Source organism: Phyllobates terribilis, unplaced genomic scaffold (assembly GCF_046119375.1).
Source record: "Phyllobates terribilis strain yellow unplaced genomic scaffold, ASM4611937v1 Scaffold_1__5_contigs__length_1240528914, whole genome shotgun sequence".
In the NCBI taxonomy this organism is placed as follows: domain Eukaryota; kingdom Metazoa; phylum Chordata; class Amphibia; order Anura; family Dendrobatidae; genus Phyllobates; species Phyllobates terribilis.
In genome coordinates, this window is record NW_027362761.1 from 341,003,433 (window position 1) to 341,023,972 (window position 20,540).

Below are 20,540 nucleotides of genomic sequence, written 5' to 3' on the forward strand. Positions count from 1 at the left end.
CTCCACCTTGCACAAAGGAGGAGATAGTGGCCCTGATGCTGGGTTTTTGCCCTCCTATGGCCCCCTCTACATCTCCTAGTGTACTGGCCTGGTATCTTCTTCATGCTCTGGACACTGTGCTGACAGACACAGCTACCTTTCTTGTCACATTTTGCATTGATGTGCCATCCTGGATGAGCTGCACTACCTAAGCAACTTCTGTGGGTTGTAGACACCGCCTCATGCTACTGTACTCTACCTCTAGGGCTGAGAGCAATGACAAAATGCAAAAGTGACCAAAACAGCTGTAACATCCCTGGTGGCATGCAGGAAAGGCTTACCATGCAAGACCGCCAACTTACCTACCAGTCCAGGCTGTGCACTATGCTCCTCTACTTGCTGTGTGCATGTCTCTTGTCTGCTGGCTTAGGGCCGCAGCGCTGGAACTTCCTGATTTTTAAAGTTACAGTGTGCGCAGTCCTAATGCGTCCCCAGCCTATAACTGTGAGTCACTGGATACTTAAACGACCTCCACCCAGTGGGAGGTGCCTGAGCTACTCTTTCTTACAGTGTGCTCTGTGCAACTGTGAGTTGCCAGGTCCTGTCCTGAATCTTGCCTGTTTCTGCCACCGTAGGGGCTGAGTACCCAGGCCTGTACCTGTGTCCTGTATCTTTCCTGTTCTGCCACCCAGGGGGCTGAGTACCCAGGCCCTTTACCTGTATCTGTGACTTCTAGTCTATTTCTGCCACCCTGGGGGCAGAATGCCCAGGCTCGTACCTGTATCTTGTTCCTGTGTCAGTTCCTATCTGAACTGTGTCCTAGCCCGTTACCTTTTGGTCTCTATGTCCAATCTATGTCCAATCCTTCTCTTTTTCGGCAGTGGATGAACCAGTACCTAACTCCAACTCGCTGTCTCTGTACTTCTGTTTGTGAGTTCTGTGTCCACTCGCTACTTCATAGCAAGTACCTTGTGTGTATCTGGCTCTGCTTGTCCCATTTCCCTTCTCCATATCTGCCTCCTGTGTTTTAGCTATCTGTGTTTTCCCGACCCTGTCTGTTCCATGTGAACAGAGCCCTGTCTTGTCTGGCCGCTCCTGTGGCAATCCCGCCTGACCGCATCTGCGGCTCTGCCCTGCTCCGCTTCCCGTCCGCACCTGCGGCTCTGCCCTGCTCCGCTTCCTGTCCGCACCTGCTCCTTTGCCCTGCTCCGCTTCCCGCCCGCACCTGCGGCTCTGCCCTGCTCCGCTTCCCGTCCGCACCTGCGGCTCTGCCATGCTCCGCTTACCGTCCGCACCTGCGGCTCTGCCCTACTCCGCTTCCCGTCCACACCTGCGGCTCTGCCCTGCTCCGCTTCCCGTCCGCACCTGCGGATCTGCCCTGTTCTGCTTCCTATCCGCACCTGCGGCTCTGCCCTGCTCTGCTTCCCATCCACACCTGCGGCTCTGCCCTGCTCCGCTTCCCTTCCGCACCTGCGGATCTGCCCTGTTCCGCTTCCCGTCCACACCTGCGGCTCTGCCCTGCTCCACTTCCCGTCCGCACCTGTGGCTCTGCCCTGCTCCGCTTTCCGTCCGCACCTGCGGATCTGCCCTGCTCCGCTTCCCGTCCGCACCTGTGGCTCTGCCCTGCTCCGCTTCCCGTCTGCACCTGCGGATCTGCCCTATTCCGCTTCCTGTCCGCACCTGCAGCTCTGCTCTGCTCTGCTTCCCATCCACACCTGCGGCTCTGCCCTGCTCCGCTTCCCGTCCACACCTGCGGCTCTGCCCTGCTCCGCTTCCCGTCCGCACCTGCGGCTCTGCCATGCTCTGCTTCCCGCCCGAACCAGCGGCTCTGCCTTGCTCCGCTTCCCGTTCCCACCTGCGGCTCTGCTCTGCTCCGCTTCCCTTCCGCACCTGCGGATCTGCCCTGTTCCGCTTCCCGTCCACACCTGCGGCTCTGCCCTGCTCCGCTTCCCGTCCGCACCTGTGGCTCTGCCCTGCTCCGCTTTCCGTCCGCACCTGCGGATCTGCCCTGCTCCGCTTCCCGTCCGCACCTGTGGCTCTGCCCTGCTCCGCTTCCCGTCTGCACCTGCGGATCTGCCCTATTCCGCTTCCTGTCCGCACCTGCAGCTCTGCTCTGCTCTGCTTCCCATCCACACCTGCGGCTCTGCCCTGCTCCGCTTCCCGTCCACACCTGCGGCTCTGCCCTGCTCCGCTTCCCGTCCGCACCTGCGGCTCTGCCATGCTCTGCTTCCCGCCCGCACCAGCGGCTCTGCCTTGCTCCGCTTCCCGTTCCCACCTGCGGCTCTGCTCTGCTCCGCTTCCCGTCCGCACCTGCGGATCTGCCCTATTCCGCTTCCCGTCCGCACCTGCGGCTCTGCCCTGCTCTGCTTCCCATCCACACCTGCGGATCTGCCCTATTCCGCTTCCCGTCCGCACCTGCGGCTCTGCCCTGCTCTGCTTCCCATCCACACCTGCGGCTCTGCCCTGCTCCGCTTCCCGTCCACACCTGCGGCTCTTCCCTGCTCCGCTTCCCGTCCACACCTGCGGCTCTTCCCTGCTCCGCTTCCCGTCCGCACCTGCGGTTCTGCCCTGCTCCGCTTCCCGCCCGCACCTGCGCCTCTGCCCTGTTCCGCTTCCCGTCCACACCTGCGGCTCTACCCTGCTCCGCTTCCCGCCCGCACCTGCGGCTCCGCCCTGCTCCGCTTCCCGTCCGCACCTGCGGCTCTGCCCTGCTCCGCTTCCTGTCCGCACCTGCTCCTTTTCCCTGCTCCGCTTCCCGCCCACACCTGCGGCTCTGCCCTGCTCCGCTTCCCGTCCGCACCTGTGGCTCTGCCATGCTCCGCTTACCATCCGCACCTGCGGCTCTGCCCTACTCCGCTTCCCGTCCACACCTGCGGCTCTGCCCTGCTCCGCTTCCCGTCCGCACCTGCGGATCTGCCCTGTTCTGCTTCCCATCCGCACCTGCGGCTCTGCCCTGCTCTGCTTCCCGTCCACACCTGCGGTTCTGCCCTGCTCCGCTTCCTGTCCGCACCTGCGGATCTGCCCTGTTCCGCTTCCCGTCCACACCTGCGGCTCTGCCCTGCTCCGCTTCCCATCCGCACCTGCGGCTCTGCCCTGCTCCGCTTTCCGTCCGCACCTGCGGATCTGCCCTGCTCCGCTTCCCGTCCGCACCTGTGGCTCTGCCCTGCTCCGATTCCCGTCTGCACCTGCGGATCTGCCCTATTCCACTTCCTGTCCGCACCTGCGGCTCTGCCCTGCTCCGCTTCCCGTCCACACCTGCGGCTCTGCCCTGCTCCGCTTCCCGTCCGCACCTGCGGCTCTGCCATGCTCTGCTTCCCGCCCGCACCAGCGGCTCTGCCTTGCTCCGCTTCCCGTTCCCACCTGCGGATCTGCCCTGTTCCGCTTCCCGTCCGCACCTGCGGCTCTGCCCTGCTCTGCTTCCCATCCACACCTGCGGCTCTGCCCTGCTCCGCTTCCCGTCCACACCTGCGGCTCTTCCCTGCTCCGCTTCCCGTCCGCACCTGCGGCTCTGTCCTGCTCCGCTTCCTGCCCGCACCTGCGCCTCTGCCCTGCTCCGCTTCCAGTCCACACCTGCGGCTCTACCCTGCTCCGCTTCCCGTCCGCACCTGCGGCTCTGCCCTGCTCCGCTTCCCGCCCGCACCTGCGGCTCTGCCCTGCTCTGCTTCCCGTCCACACCTGCGGCTCTGCCCTGCTCCGCTTCTCGTTCACACCTGCTGCTCTGCCCTGTTTCGCTTCCCGTCCGCACCTGCGGATCTGTCCTGTTCCGCTTCCCGTACGCACCTGCGGCTCTGCCCTGCTCTGCTTCTCGTCCACACCTGTGACTCTGCCCTGCTCCATTTCCCATCCGCGCCTTCGGCTCTGCCCCTGTACCCGCCTGTCTGTATACCAGCCATGCCTGCCAGTACCCACCTGTCTGTATACCAGCCAACCCTGCCAGTACCCGCCTGTCTGTATACCAGCCGAACCTGCCAGTACCCGCCTGTCTGTATACCAGCCAAACCTGCCCATTCCTGCATATCCCGGTGTGGGTAAACAGCTGTGTGACTGGGGTCTGACCTGGAGTAGCACCTGGGCCACCTCCCTTGGCCCTCCTTGGATCGCGGAGTCTATTAAGCCGCCGCGTGTCCGAGGTCAGATCTGGTGAGGCCCCTAGTTACGCCCCTCCAGGCACTCCTCGGTTTGTGGCCCAGTGGGACCACTAACCACGCTCACGCCAAACAGTCTGGGCGTGAGCGTAACAACAGCCAAAAAGAATGAGAACAGAGAAATAGTCTGTGGTCACCAGCTGCAGAACCACTGCCTGCTAATTTCTATAATTTCTACCTGTTGTCTGTTCCATTTGGAAAACAGCAGGAAAAATTGATTCGCAATCAGTGTTTCTTCATAACTGGACAGGTTGATTTCACAGCTGTGTGATTGACTTTGAGTTACATTGTTTTGTTTAAGTTCTCCATTTGTTCTTTGAGCAGTGTATATGATTTTTTAATTGCATTGCTCTTCCATATACTATACACATAGTTGTCAGGTGTTTAGATCACATTTTGATCAAACTCAGCCCATCTGCCAATGACAAAGCAATTTTCCAATGGGACTCGGTACTAAAAAGATCTCTCTTAGGCGATGTGCCCACGATGCAGAAATGCTGCATATTTTTTCCGCTTCTCCCTGGCAGGAAAAACACATGCGGATTTTACATGCGTTTTTCCCTCCAGGTAGAAGCGTTTGTCAAGCGTTTTTGCATGCATTTCTGCATGCGGGTTATCAAGAGCTTTTCCAAGCGATTTTAGCATCACTCGGACAAGTGCTTGACAACTTGGTCACAGTGTGACCAAGTAATAGTTAAAAAAAAAAAGAATAAGAAGGGTAAATAAAAGGGTAAAATAAAAAATAAAGATTATACTCACCTTCCGATGGCCCGCGGTCTCCTTCTCTGATGCGTCCGGTCTCCCCGGTGTCTCGCGGTTGGACATCGGAAGGTAAGTATAATCTTTATTTTTTATTTTAAATTCTTTTTTTACAGGTTCTATGGTACCCGGGTCTGGATGAGAGTCTCCTCTTCTCCAAACCTGGGTACCATCCGCACATTGAATCGCTCCATATCCGCGTGTGCACATGTAGTCATGCGGATATCAAGCGTTTCAATGCAAGTCAATGGCGGCAATAACGCTACGTGTCCACAAAATTATTGGACATGATGCGTATTTTTCCGCAATGATAATCTGTAGCGGAAATTTACGCAGCATGTGCACAGCACATGCGGATTATCATTGGGGACCATGGGGCACGTATTACCAAGCGTTTTTTAAGCATTTTCGCTGCGGAAATTCCGCGGCAAAAACGCTTGAAAAACGCATAGTGGGCACGCAGCCTTAGGCAGGCTGGATACAACTATCATCAGCCCTAATTAAATGCAAGCATACTGTTGTTAAATGGTAAAAGCACATGACCGTGATGAAGGCAGCCACAAATCTTAGGTATGAATTGCAAAAAATAAAGTTAGTTAACACATCCAAAGTAACAAATTGTTGTGACTGTAATGTTAAAACAAACAACTGCAAAAGATGCAATTGCAACAAACATTCCCAGACATAATATATATTAATTCTGAATCGCATTGCTGCTATATTTACCACACATATAAATTTGGCGTTGTTGGCAAACATTTTGATCAAATTGTATAAGCCCATCTGCGCTGACAAAGCAACATCTTCACAATGGATTCCATACTAATGGGCCATGATTGATACAGCCAGATCCCCCAAATGGTGGTAGTTTACATTTGTAGCTACCGCCATTTTAGATGTACAATCTTCCCATCTATCCAAGATTGTTTTTTATTATAGCAGAACATAGCTGAATTCTAAGAAATTATATTCAGTACAATAAATAACTAAGCTATGTTTAAAAATGGGTATTCAATGGATATCCTGTTGTTTAATTAATTTTTTCAACTATCACCACCTCAATGTGCCAATGAAACGTAATATTTGCAAATCGACTTGGTTAAGGGAACATTTGTCTTGGTGATCTCTAAACTGTTTGTTAAAGACTGCAGATTGAAGTTTTATCTTTTGAATCGTTTCGCCTACATATAGTGGGCGGCAAGGACACGGGAAAAGATAAATCATGGAAGATAAATTGCAATTAATTCTCTGACTGGTCACAACTATCTGCTTGTATGAATGTCCTACAATATTACACTTAATGACTGAATGATATGGTCCAGAATATGAATACAGGAACATGTATAAATCGAAAAGTAGTCCGTACCATAAAAGGGGCCTTTGTTCAGGGTGAATGTGAACATGAAACACTATGAAAGATGACATTTTGGGATTTTAACTTCACTCTTAGTGCAAGTTACATAACCCATAAAACATAAATTAATGACTCATCGTGCCACCCTAGTAAATTCACTGCATGAGATGTTTGATATATGTTAAATGAAAACTAGAATTCAGCAATAACTTTTCCTTATTGGTTGCTTTACAATAGATATCTATTGTAATGTGCTGCTAAACCAAAGTGCTAAATGAATCCAAAAAATATAATTTAGACTATTGTCATGTGAAATGTCATACCTAGCGACATCTAACTGATTCGGGTGATGAGTGGAAGACATCCAATGTTACTCCCCCACACATCAAAAGATGTTATTCACTATTTGGGGTAATAGGTAGATTCTGCTTTCAAATCTTATATAGATGAATGTTCTAAATTTGATAAGGACACAGATGGATCAAAGTTTCACTTAATACTGTAAAGACCCAACAGTCGGATGTTTTAATAGATGGTCTACTTTCCTTGCCAAATTCCATCCTCATCTGGATGATCCAACTTACTTTATTCCTTCAACGCATAGTTTTTATTTTTCCTAAACCACATAGTTCCCAAAAGTCACACATTTTCTCTCACCATCTCAAATTTTCAGAAACAAAAACAAAGAAAAAGAGAAAATAGGGCCCGCACACCTTTAGTATTAAATTAATATACAGATGCACAAATACGGTATGTGGTCTACATACTTATGCATACATTATGCGTCAGCACAGTGCAACTAATGAATACATGAACTCCAATATCACTGTAAATGTTAAAAAAGGTACTTAGTTAACGTTTTTGATCAACGACCACAAAAGCCATCCAACCACATCAAGGTGTTCCTAAATATAGCTGATACCTAACTACTAATGTCCTACCTCTCCATCAGCCAAACCAGAACCTTTATCCACCCATATTTCCCACAAAAGGTTTTAATTGTGAGCTATGCCTGGTTTCCTTTCACTCCCCATTCAGATGAGGTTTGGCACATGGAGAGGTAGGATATTAGTGTTTAGGTACCAACCATATTTAAGGTACACCTTGACGTGGTTGGATGGCTTTTATGCTCTTTGATAAAAAAAAATGTCAACTAAGTACCTTCCAATGAAGCACCGTGTGCGTATATATTTGTATATAGGCCACCAGTACATTCATTTAATGTTAAAGTTATGTGCGCCCTATTTTTTCTTTTTTTGTAGTACATATTGGGGTTAGGGCCCCTTCCAGGGCTCAGCACTCTTATTCACCTATCCTTCCCACAAAAGTTGTAATTACAGGCTATGTCTTGATTTTTTTTTCACTTCTGCATTCAGATGAGGCCAGGTTTGGCACATTGAGATGTAGGACATTAATTGTTTAGGGACCATCTATATTTAGATACAACTTGACTTGGTGTGATGACTTTTGCGCTCTTTGATCAAACAACGCAAAATTTGCAGAAACAGTATAAGTAAATTTTGGTCCAAAAAGCTGAAAAGTTTATGAAAACTGTGCCCAAAGTCTATTGTTCAAACACAGTTTTGGACATTTCTAGGATTTTAGCATATTAATTTTATCAACTAATATATTTTTAAATATGCGACCAATGCATGTAAAGGGCAAAGATAGCAATTGAAGCAGTAGAGATGAAAGTAGATATAAAATCCAACATCTCCTCTAATTCTCTCCCATCAGTGAAACAATAAGACCGCTATTCACCAAATTCAAGGAAAAAAATGAGGAAGGAGGGTGTTGAAGTCAGACACTCCTGATTCATGGAGCATCTGAAAAGCGGTGTGCACTTCCGTGCACCATGCCAGAAATCCTACTCCAATCAGGGACTAGAGTGAGATTTCTTGTGTATGGAATACCACAGCTTATCATGGATTAGACAAACTGTGGCATCACATTTCGTCCCTGTCCCACCCAATCCCTACCTATTTCGATGGAGCTGGGAAAAATTGGCATGAAAACACCTAAGATGCAAAAGTTTACGACTTTTCAAAGTTTTCATGCCACTTTTTTGGCGTAAAAACTTTAATGAATAGGGGCCATAGATCTTGTCCATCAATCAAAAAAATGACTGTTCTAATATAGTACATTCACGGATTCTATAGACTATTACAATTTAGCTGTGATTATTTTGGAAAATATTTTTATACACAAATTTATATATTTATAAACAAAATGTATGTTTTCTTATTATATATACAACCATTTATGTATATGATTTGTCTATATTTGTACTCCATGCACAATTCAGTCCCCCAGAACACTTGCATGATTCTGAGAACGTACACATTTCCACAGATTAATAATTCACATACAGACTTTTTGTGCTGGTTCTTTTCCCAAATCATCTTTCAGTATTTTCTCCATCAGCCTTTGGAGCTTTGTGTTCTCACCCCCCCAGATGCCCATGCTATCCAATTGAATAGATAAAGAAATCTCATTTACTTGTGAATCTCCCTGTGTTTTTTGGCTTGATTTTGTGGACTTTTTGTAGTGTTGGTGCATCTGGCTTTTGGGGAAACTCTCTATAGTAGAGTATTCTTATGTGTCTGTTTAAGTGGTTTACTCAAATTCTTGCTTCAATGTCGTGCCTTGCTTACACAGTAGACTTTCTGATAAAACGTATATTTTTATTTTTTTTCTCTTTGAATTCTCTTTTCGCTTTCTGCCTTTTCAGTTTAGCTAAGCATTTTCTGATTTCACTCTGCAAAATTACTATCCTTCTCAAACCCCTGCAAAGATAGATCTATTTCACTTAGTTCTGATTCTATGTTTTCCTAAATATTGGCCTTTTCTTAAATGAGGGTTTACATCGGTATTCTGGAACAACATAAAAGGGCTCCCATTTTTCTTTCTTTGAGAACTGGTTTAATAGACGAAGAGTTAAGAAATTGAGAATTCTCTGAAGTCTTGATATTAGAATTAGCCGTTTGCATTGTTTTAGTGTGTTTTAGTCCATTAATCATGAGCTTAAATTATATTCAGATGTCTTAATAACCAACATACTATATATACTGATTCATTGTGCTCTTTTGTGGCACTATTAAAGCCTCATTCAGATGTCAGATTTTTTATTTTTTTTTGCATACAAGAAAAATGGACACTTTTTCATCAGAGCGCTGACTCTGATTTATTTTCTTCCATGTTTTCATATTTACTATCATTGTGGCATCTGTTTTTTTTCATATCCCAAAAAAGAAAAACATTCTAAGCTTTTCCTACCAAATAAACAGTAAAAGAAATGACAGAATAAATGACATTCAAGTGCAATCTGTTTTTTTTTTCTGACAGAACCATTTTCTTGAATCAGACATGTGAACATGGCCATAGATTATAACAGACACAACCTGTATCTGTAACCTCAATAGCAACTAGCTGTCAGATATAAAGAAATCCCAGCTTAATATTAAAAAAATATATTTTATTAATAGATATATGAAAACAAAATACAACTAAAAAGACAGGGCAGAAGGCCTCCAAAAACGGGGGGACACAAGCAAAATGTACATAGACCCGTAAGTAATGGATGTAAACAGATGTAAATTAATCCAAAGCCTGAGGATACAACACAATAGAGTGCAAAATATTTATAAACTGGACAATGTGTATAACAATATTCTTCTAATGCCACAAGTCTTGTGGCTATTATAAAGAAAGTGCAAAGTTATGCCCTCATGGTAGGGCTATTATCATCATGGGATAGGTAGATCCTAATGGTAAGGACACGGCCCCACTATCAGTATTTGGTCAGTATTTTTTCTCAGGAGTGGGAGCCAAAACCAGATGAGGAACAATCAGAGAAAAGGTATAATAGAAACAAGTCACCAATTCTACATTTATCACCCACTCCTAGTTTTGGCTCCCACTCCTGAGAAAAAATACTGACCGAATGCTGACCAAACACTGATAGTGGGGCCGTGGCCTAAAGGTATGTTCTGCACTCAAGAAAGATCCAAAGGGCTGAATAGCACCAAGCTTCCCTTTGACGACCATTAATCAAATCAACTGTGATTTGATTAATGGTCGTCAGAGGGAGGCTGGGCATAAGATTTAAGGCATTCAAAAAATATTGTTATAGTTATATTGTGCAGACAACCATATTTTCAGTCCAACGACCATATTTTCAGTTCAAGTGCAATCTGACAAAATATCAGATCGCACTCTGACCAATGTTGCTCTATAGGGTCGTGCACATGTCTGATTTTTTTCCTCAGAGTCTGTCCTAGGAAAAAATGGCAACATGCACGATTTGCATCTGATATTCGGATCGCACTTGGCCATGCAAGTCAATGAGTCAGTGGAAAAAATGAGACTGCACTGGGATGACATTTGATTACAGTCCGATTTTCATGGACTGAAAGAGTGTAAAAGATGGAGAAATTTTTTTTCATCATCTCGAGAAAATCGTTTCAGGGCTCATATCCATTTGTAAGAAAAAAAAAAATGTTTCGATATCGGGACCGAAAAAATGGACAAGTGTCATGCGATTTTCATGCGAGTGTCATGCGATTTTCATGCGAGTGCCATGCGATTTTTTCATCTAGCATCCAATTTACATCCGATTGCCATGCGTATACAATCCGATTTCCATGCGATTTTAACATGGGCTTTTACATAGGGGAATTGTCTATGTCATTTACACACAGTTTTCAAAGGAAATATTCTTCACTACATATATAAATATGTGTATAAGAGAGATATATACAGTTAGATGTAACATCCCTGGTGGCGTGCTGGCATGGCTTACCACCTCCCACCATGCAAGACCGCCATCTTACCTATCCGTCCAGGCTGCACACTTTGCTCCAGTACCTGCTGTGTCTCTTGTCTGATTGCTTAGGGCGGCGGCGCGGTTACTGCCTGATTCTTATAGTTACTGTGTGTGCTCTCCTAATGCCTCCCCAGCCTATTGCTGTGAGTCACTCGATACTTAAACCCCCTCCATGCAGTAGGAGGTGCCTAAGCAACACTTTCTTTCAGTGTGTTCTGTGCAACTGAGTTGCCAGGTCCTGTCCTGTATCTTGTCTGTTTCTGCCACCCTGGGGGCTGTATACCCAGGCCTGTTACCTGTATCTGTGACTTCTAGTCTGTTCCGCCACCCTGGGGGCTGTATACCCAGGCCCATTATCTGTATCTGTGACTTCTAGTCTGTTCCGCCAACCTGGGGGCTGTATACCTAGGCCCGTTATCTGTATCTGTGACTTCTAGTCTGTTTCCGCCACCCTGGGGGCTGAGTTCCTAGGCTCGTTCCTGTATCTTGTTGCGGGTTCAGTTCCTGTCTGAACTGTGTCCTAGCCTGTTAACTGTTTGTCTCTATGTCCGTAACTGCCCTTTTCCTGCAGTGTCTGAACCTGCACCTAACTCCAACTCGTTGTCTCTGTACTTCTCTTTGTGAGTTTTGTGTCCACTCGCTACTTCAAGGTAAGTACCTTGTGTGTATCTGGTTCTGCTTGTCCCATTTCCCTGCCTCCGTATCTACCTCCTGTGTTCTAACTATCTTCCTGTATTTAACAGTCTGTTCCATGTGAACAGAGCCCGGTCCTGTCTGCCTGCTCTGTTCTGCTCTGCTTGTCCACTGCATCTGCGGTTTTGCTCTGCTATGCTTGTCCACCGCATCTGCGGTTTCGCTCTGCTCTGCCAGTCCACCGTATCTGCGGTTTTGCTCTGCTTGTCCACCGCACCTGCGGTTTCGCTCTGCTCTGCTTGTCCACCGCACCTGCGGTTTCGCTCTGCTCTGCTTGTTCACCGCACCTGCGGTTTCGCTCTGCTCTGCTTGTCCACCACACCTGCGGTTTCACTCTGCTCTGCTTGTCCACCACACCTGCGGTTTCACTCTGCTCTGCTTGTTCACCGCACCTGCGGTTTCGCTCTGCTCTGCTTGTCCACTGCACCTGCGGTTTCGCTCTGCTCTGCTTGTCTACCGCACCTGCAGTTTCGCTCTGCTCTGCTTGTCCACCACACCTGCGGTTTCGCTCTGCTCTGCTTGTCCACCGCACCTGCGGTTTCGCTCTGCTTTGCTTGTCCACCGCACCTGCGGTTTCGCTCTGCTCTGCTTGTCCACCGCACCTGCGATCTCGCTCTGTTCTGCTTGTCCACCGCACCTGCGGTTTCGCTCTGCTCTGCTTGTCCACCGCACCTGCGGTTTCGCTCTGCTCTGCTTGTCCACCGCACCTGCGGTTTTGCTCTGCTCTGCTTGTCCACCGCACCTGCGGTTTTGCTCTGCTCTGCTAGTTCACCGCACCCGCGGCTCTGTTCCTGTATCTCAGTCAGTACTGGTTCATATAGCCTGCGTTCATACCTGCGAGTATCTGCCAGTCTGCATACCAGCCATGCCTGCCAGCACCCACCTGTCTGTATACCAGCCGTGCCTGTCTGCACACCAGCCATGCCTGCCAGCACCCGCCTGTCTGCTTGCCTGTCTGCCTGCCCGTTCCTGCATTCCCGGTGTGGGTCAACAGCTGTGACCGGGGTCTGACCTGGAGTAGCACCTGGTCCCTCTGCTCGGTTCCTTCCTGGTTCACGGAGTCGACTGAGCCGTCGTGCGACCTTGGTCGGACAGAGTTGATACTTAGACACGCCCCTCCAGGCACTCCTCGGTTCATAGTCCAGTGGGATCACTAACCACGCTCACGCCAGTTAGTCCGGGCATGAGCGCAACAATAGATACATACACAAATTCAGAAATATATATACATAGTTATAAATATGTGAGTGAGATATACAGTACAGACCAAAAGTTTAGACACACCTTCACATTTAAAGATTTTTCTGTATTTTCATGACTATGAAAATTGTACATTCACACTGAAGGCATCAAAACTATGAATTAACACATGTGGAATTATATACTTAACAAAAAAGTGTGAAACAACTGAAAATATGTCTTATATTCTAGGTTCTTCACAGTAGCCACCTTTTGCTTTGATGACTGCTTTGCACACTCTTGGCATTCTCTTGATGAGCTTCAAGAGGTAGTCACCAGAAATGGTCTTCCAACAATCTTGAAGGAGTTCCCGGAGATGCTTAGCACTTGTTGGCCCTTTTGCCTTCACTCTGCGGTCCAGCTCACCCCAAACCATCTCGATTGGGTTCAGGTCTGGTGACTGTGGAGGCCAGGTCATCTGGCGTAGCACTCCATCACTTCCCTTCTTGGTCAAATAGCCCTTACACAGCCTGGAGGTGTGTTTGGGGTCATTGTCCTGTTGAAAAATAAATGATGGTCCAACTAAATGCAAGCCGGATGGAATAGCATGCCACTGCAAGATGCTGTGGTAGCCATGCTGGTTCAGTATGCCTTCAATTTTGAATAAATCCCCAACAGTGTCTCCAGCAAAGCACCCCCACACCATCACACCTCCTCCTCCATGCTTCACGGTGGGAACCAGGCATGAAGAGCCCATCCGTTCACCTTTTCTGCGTCGCACAAAGACACGATGGTTGGAACCAAAGATCTCAAATTTGGACTCATCAGACCAAAGGACAGATTTCCACTGGTCTAATGTCCATTCCTTGTGTTATTTAGCACAAAGGTGACTCTTGGTCTTCCTTTCCTGAGGCGGTCCTCATGTGAGCCAGTTTCTTTGTAGCGCTTGATGGTTTTTGCAACTGCACTTGGGGACACTTTCAAAGTTTGCACAATTTTTCGGACTGACTGACTTTCATTTCTTAAAGTAATGATGGCCACTCATTTTTCTTTACTTAGCTGCTTTTTTCTTGCCATAATACAAATTCTAACAGTCTATTCAGTAGGACTATCAGCTGTGTATACACCTGACTTCTGCACAACACAACTGATGGTCCCAACCCCATTTATAAGGCAAGAAATCCCAGGGCACACCTGTGAAGTGAAGACCATTTCCGGTGACTACCTCTTAGAGCTCATCAAGAGAATGCCAAGAGTGTGCAAAGCAGTCATCAAAGCAAAAGGTGGCTACTTTGAAGAACCTAGAAAATAAGACATATTTTCAGTTGTTTCCCACTTTTTTGTTAAGTATATAATTCCACATGTGTTAATTCATAGTTTTGATGTCTTCAGCGTGAATGTAGAATTTTCAAAGTCATGAAAATATAGAAAAATCTTTAAACGAGAAGGTGTGTCCAAACTTTTGGTTTGTACTGTATATTCAGGGATTTTCTTGTGTTGCTAACTGTACATGTCATTTATTGGTAAATGAAAGAATTAAAAAAAAATGGCATGGGGTCCCCTGTAATTTTATTCACCAGCAGAGGTTAAGTGGACAGCTGTGGGCAGATGTTTCTAGCCTGGGAAGGGGGTAATACCCATGGATCTTCCCGGACTATTAATATCAGCCCCCAGCTGTATACTTAGATTTTATTGGCTATTAAAATGGGGGACCCTCAAAAAAATTGTCATGGGGACCACCTATTTTAACAACCAGCAAAGGCTAGGCAGACAGCTGGGGGCTGATATTAATAGCCTAGGAAGGGGTCATTAATACTGGCCCCCTCCCAGACTACAAACATCAGCTCTAATAAGATGCGCCAATTATGGCACTTAGCCTCTGCTCTGCCCATTGCCCTGTGGTGGTGGCAAGTGGGGTAATAGGTTTGGGGTTTATATCAACTTATATTGGCAGCTGACATCAAGCCCAGGGATTATTAAAGGAGAGGTGTCTTTAAGAAGCTCCCATTACTAACCCCATAGTCAAGCAGACTGAAGGCTTCATAGTTGCTTGATGCGACTATACAGCCTGCCATGCTGCAGAATCAGAAGAAAATAGTCGGTACTCCGTTTAGCTAGGGTGGTGCACGTGGAAAACAATGTCTGAAGAAAAAGCAAATCCCGGCACTCACGTGAGTGCCGGGATTTGCTTTTTCTTCTGCCATGCTGCAGAGACACTGAGGAGCGCATGCTTGTGCACCTCAGTGACTCGCAGTGCCGTCATCAAGTTGAGCGGGGTTCATATCATATGAACTCCGTTCACCTCATTGACGTCAGCCAATGATGTCAGCGCATGCACGGTGTGAACTTGCCCATGCTCGTGCTGACATTAGAAAGGTGAACGGAGTTCATATGATATGAACCCCGCTCAAGCATGCGCTCCTCAGTGTCTCTGCAGAATGGCAGGCTGGATAGTCACATCAAGCTACGATGCAGCCTGCCATCTAGATGTAGCAGAGCTGGACCCTTCGCGGGACAAATGGATTTTGTTCTTCACGTTGGAGAGGTGAGGATGAGGTTGGTTTATTATTTTATTTTTATCGCAGGTTACAAGGGATTCAGTGAAATAGGCATAATGGTAAGTTGGGTTTAATTTAGAACTATTAATTTATTTGAAATAACCACACAGACTCCTTTATTTTATTCTGGGTGTTGGTGTTTTATTTCATTATTTGACTATGGGGTTAGTAATGGGGACGTCTTATAGACGCCTCTCCATTACTAACCCCTGAGCTTGATGTCAGCTGTCAATATAAGCTGACATCATATTCATGACCCCTTCCTAGACTACTAATATCAGCCCCCAGCTGTCTGCCTAGCCTTTGCTGGCTGTTAAAATAGGGGGAACCCACGACAATTTTTTTCTTAATTTTTTAATTTAACAATAAATGACATGTACAGTAAGCAAAACAGTCACTGTACTAATAATATATGTCACTAACATCTTTCTATCTAACTATTCTATGTATGTATAGCTATTCTCTCTATTCTATAATGTTGGGTACTGCTGTGATTTTACAGTATGCGGCTGATGAATTGTTGGGTTTCAAGGAGATGGGTGCATGAAAATCGGACAGCACTCGCATGGTTCGAGTGCCGTGCAATTTTTATCTCGCACCCATTGACTTGCATTGGCGAGTCTCGTCTGAGATACGAGGCAATATGCAGCATGCTGTGATTGTTTTTCCCAGTCCGATTTCAGATGAGAAAAAAATCACAGATGAGATGTGTCTCATAGAATAACATTGGTCATAGTGCATTCCAATTTTTTTATTTAATTGCGCTCGTCCGTTTTTCTCGCATATGAGTATGAGCCATCACAGTAAGATCACACTCTGATCAAATGCTGATCAGAGTTTGATAAAACAGTGATTTGCATAATCGACCCAATTCTCTTGCTTGAAAAAAATACGGTGGTGTGACCCTAGCCTTAGGCCACGTTCACATGTTCAGTATTTGGTTAGTTTTTAACCTCAGTATTTGTAAGCCAAAACCAGGAGTGGAACAATCAGAGGAAAAGTATAATAGAAACACGTCACCAATTCTGCATTTTTCACCCACTCTTGGTTTTGGCTTACAAATACTGATGTAAAATACTGACCAAATACTGAACGTGTGAACGTGGCCTTAGAGTGAGATCAGACAGTGTTGCTGAGTGCGTGGCAGAAACTCCACTCTCCCACAGTGGCCAATGGCAACATTTTGAAATAAAATTGTGTGGCCATTGACTGTATATTGTTGAATTTGGTCACATGGCAATAAGAAAATGTATTTGCCATTGCTAATAAAGGTGTCCTTCCCATCAATAAGCATGACATTAACTAAAGTAAAACCATAAATGAGGTCACTACTGTGTCAGAAGACAAACTGCGGTTAATGTGTAGAAATTCACTGATAGTGGGTAATTACTGAACTTAATCTATGTGGGCACAAGTCAGTGACCTATTAATAAGTATCCTAAATTATAATAGGAGAAATATCCTAATGTCCAGACGGCCTGACTCCCTCCTCTTATGGTAAAACATGCTTATCCTGCAAAAAGAAAAAAAATGCCATAATTAACCTCCACCGCATCGAAAAATTGTGAATGTAAAGTGGCAGTGAGAAAAGCTGAAGCAATAATATGATTAACAGCCAATGATTAATATGATGAACCTGTTATATAATGCATATAGAAACCTCACTGTTCTTCAGCTGAGGTTGTGGGTCAGGAAGGAGAGAAGGGATGCAGGACGATTGCCTTCTTGCTCTGATATCCTAATCTCCGTCCTCTTAGTTCAGTGACTTATCTGTGAAGGGCAGAAGCTGGACATTGTCTACTGAGCTATGGAAGGCCCGGCTCAAACAAATGCATGCAAAATTGCTCATTTTTCATAAAACAAACCCAGACAATTTTTCATTCATATGTCATCAGTATGTCAGTTTTTTATATCCGTATCTCATACTTATGGCATCTTTTTATAAATCAACATTTGAAAAAATATAATTATAGGTCAAATAAAGTTACCCATCCAAATAATTGAAATAGATTTGGGAAAAACGCAAGGGTCACTGACGGTAAACTGTATGTGATCTGTTTCTCGCGTACCCATTGAAATGTATTGTAAAGCACTGCGGAATATGTTGGCACTATATAAATAAAGAATATTATTATATATAATAGGCGAGTCGGGTTAAAAAAAAAATCTGATCAAAGGAGCACATTCTGTATTTTTTTACACACACATCATTGGTCCATGTGTGAAAACTTTCATTTGAATTACCACATTGATTTCCAAACAACAGATCCCAGCATTTAAAGAATCAGTCCTATTAAAGGGGTTTTCCTATGAACAAAATTTAATTTTAATCAATAGATCTTAGAATAATAATAACTTCCACAATTGGATGTGTTTAAATAAAATGTTCCTGTGCTGAGATAATCTTATAAATGTGCCCCTGCTGTGTACTGTGTAATGGCTGTGTCTGACCGTGTAGGGAACAAAGTCTGATTATACCACATCTCCTAGGCAGTGAAGGAAGAAAAAGAGTATACAGACATTTCAGCAGGGGTTCACAGCTGATTCTTTCTTTGAAGTAAAACATTAAAAACAGGCAGGGAAATGTTTTACCTCACAAAAAGAATCAGTTGTGACTACCCCCCTGCTGTCCTGTCTGTATACTCTTTTGCTTCCTCCCCAGCCCAGGAGCTGTGGTATGATCAGACCATGTTCCCTACACGGTCAGACACAGACATTACACAGGGGAACATTTATAAGATTATCTCAGCACAGGAACATTTTATTTAAACACATTTATTGATTAAAATTAGTGATGAGCGAGCATGCTCGCTCATCACTAATCTCAGTATTCGAGATGCTCGGAGATCGCCGAGTACTTGCGCGATGCTCGGGCGGGAGCTCGGGTCTCCGTCCTGCATGTCTGGCACTATTTAGAGCACCAATCATGCAGGGATTGTCTGCCACTCACTGTAATGTCACAGCCATGGTGGTTGTGGCATTACAGTGAATGCCCAAATCGATGGGAACAGTGCTCACAGTGAAACATGAAAAGCCGGCAATTCAGCAACGGCATACACCGGTACCCGACAATTTAGAACAGAAATAATAGAGCATCACACATAGATTAGATAGATAGAAACATGTCAGTCACATATATAATAAGTACAGTGACAGTGTTGGTTACTGTACTTGTCATTTAGTGTTAAAGGATTTATTTAAAAAAATAATGACCAAATACTGAACATGTGGATATGGCCTAAAAGGGACTTCCGGCTCACGTATTAATTTTTTTGGTTAAGTTTCAGTTTTCTGCACTTAGTGCAGGTAAGGGTGTAGCCTCCCTTTCTTTGAACTGAACATTATATTTATATAGTTCCCCATGGGTGTCCATATTAAGACCCCGTTCAACTCGAACCTCATTCACATTGACGTCACTTTGACACATGGTATGGTTTTAATACTACAGTTTAGGACAATCCCGATTTGGGTACACCATGACTCTGGTGGGATGAATTTTATGCTTTCACTTATTTACTTACAGCAGGGTGTACAGTATGTTCATTTTGCTTCTGTCTTAGATTCTGGAAGTCACTGAGAAGAGCAGAAGAATGGAGCTGGAGACCAGAGAGAACAGTGGTAGGTGAATAAAATAACTACACTTACACTACATTACATGCACATACACACATTTAATGAATAGAAAACTTAATGGGTGTGATTCTTTAATTGTTAAAAATTTACTAAAATTCACGATCTTGATTTTCAAGCCTTCCTTTATTTTTTGAAGGTCTCAATTGCGCATGTTACTTGAAATACATTAATACGAATATCACGTGTGAGTTCCAACCATAAGTTCATTGCATGCTTGGTAAAAAGTAAAAAAGTGGGAGAAGTCGCACTAAAAGGGTGTGTGACACGTTGAAACAGACAAATTTTTTGGTATCAATTTACAACTGCTTACTTCATTTTCTGACTAAGGCTATGTGCTCACGTAGCATTTTTGATGCGTTTTCGCAGAATTTCTTCGCTGTGGAAATGCAGCGAAAAGGCTATGTAATCCGCCTGCCAGGTATTGCAATGGTAATCCTGATGTGCTGTGCACATGATGCGGAAATTTCCACTCAGGATTACCATTGTGGAAAAAACTGCAGCATGTCCATTGTGCGCGCGTTTCCGCCGTGAATTCGCTCCTATTGACTTGAATTGAACCGCAGCAAATCCGCAGGTATAATATCTATACCTGTGGATTTTCTGTATTTCAATTAAAGAAAAATGGGCACGAATTTGCGGCGGAAACGCACTGTGGGTGGTACCCAGGTCGACAGAGGAGGACTACTACTCCTCTCATCTGACCGCTGATAACAGCGGGGCTGGTGGGAGCAGTAGTCTCCTCAGTCAAGCCGGCGTACCCGCGGTTAAAAAAGGTAAAACAAAACAAAAAACACTATACTCACCAGTCCGGCGCCCCCCGGTGTCCTCCTTGTCCCCGGCGATGTCTTCAGCCCAGTGGCCGACGGTATACTGCTGGGAGTGCGCTCGCTCCCAACAGGGTACTGCTCTGCCAGGACCTGCAGTCATGTGAGCGATCAGCTGACATTGCTTTCTTCTACAGCAGTGACATCAGTGATTGCTGACCCGGATCACTGAGGGACAATCATTGTCGTAATCATGCACTGCGTCGTTGACGGCGGACTGGTGAGGGATATGGTTATTTTTTTTACTTTTTGTTCAGAAGATCGAAGGCTTGGGGGACTGACCACGCAATAATATTTTTTTTAAAACCATGTGTTTTTAATTTCATTAAAATACCTTATTCTGGCTGTGTATTTATTGAAAAGGCGACGATAATTTTACTACGCAGTTAGCAATGGGGGCGTCTTATAGACTCCTTCCATTACTAACCTGGGCTTCACGTCAGCCACCAATACAAGGCTGACGTGAACCCCAACCCCATTACCCCACTCGCCACTGCTACAGGGCAGTGGGAAGAGCATAGGCTAAGCGCCAGATTTGGCGCTTCTTATGGATGCGCCATTTCTGGGACTGCTGAGGGGTAATATTAATAG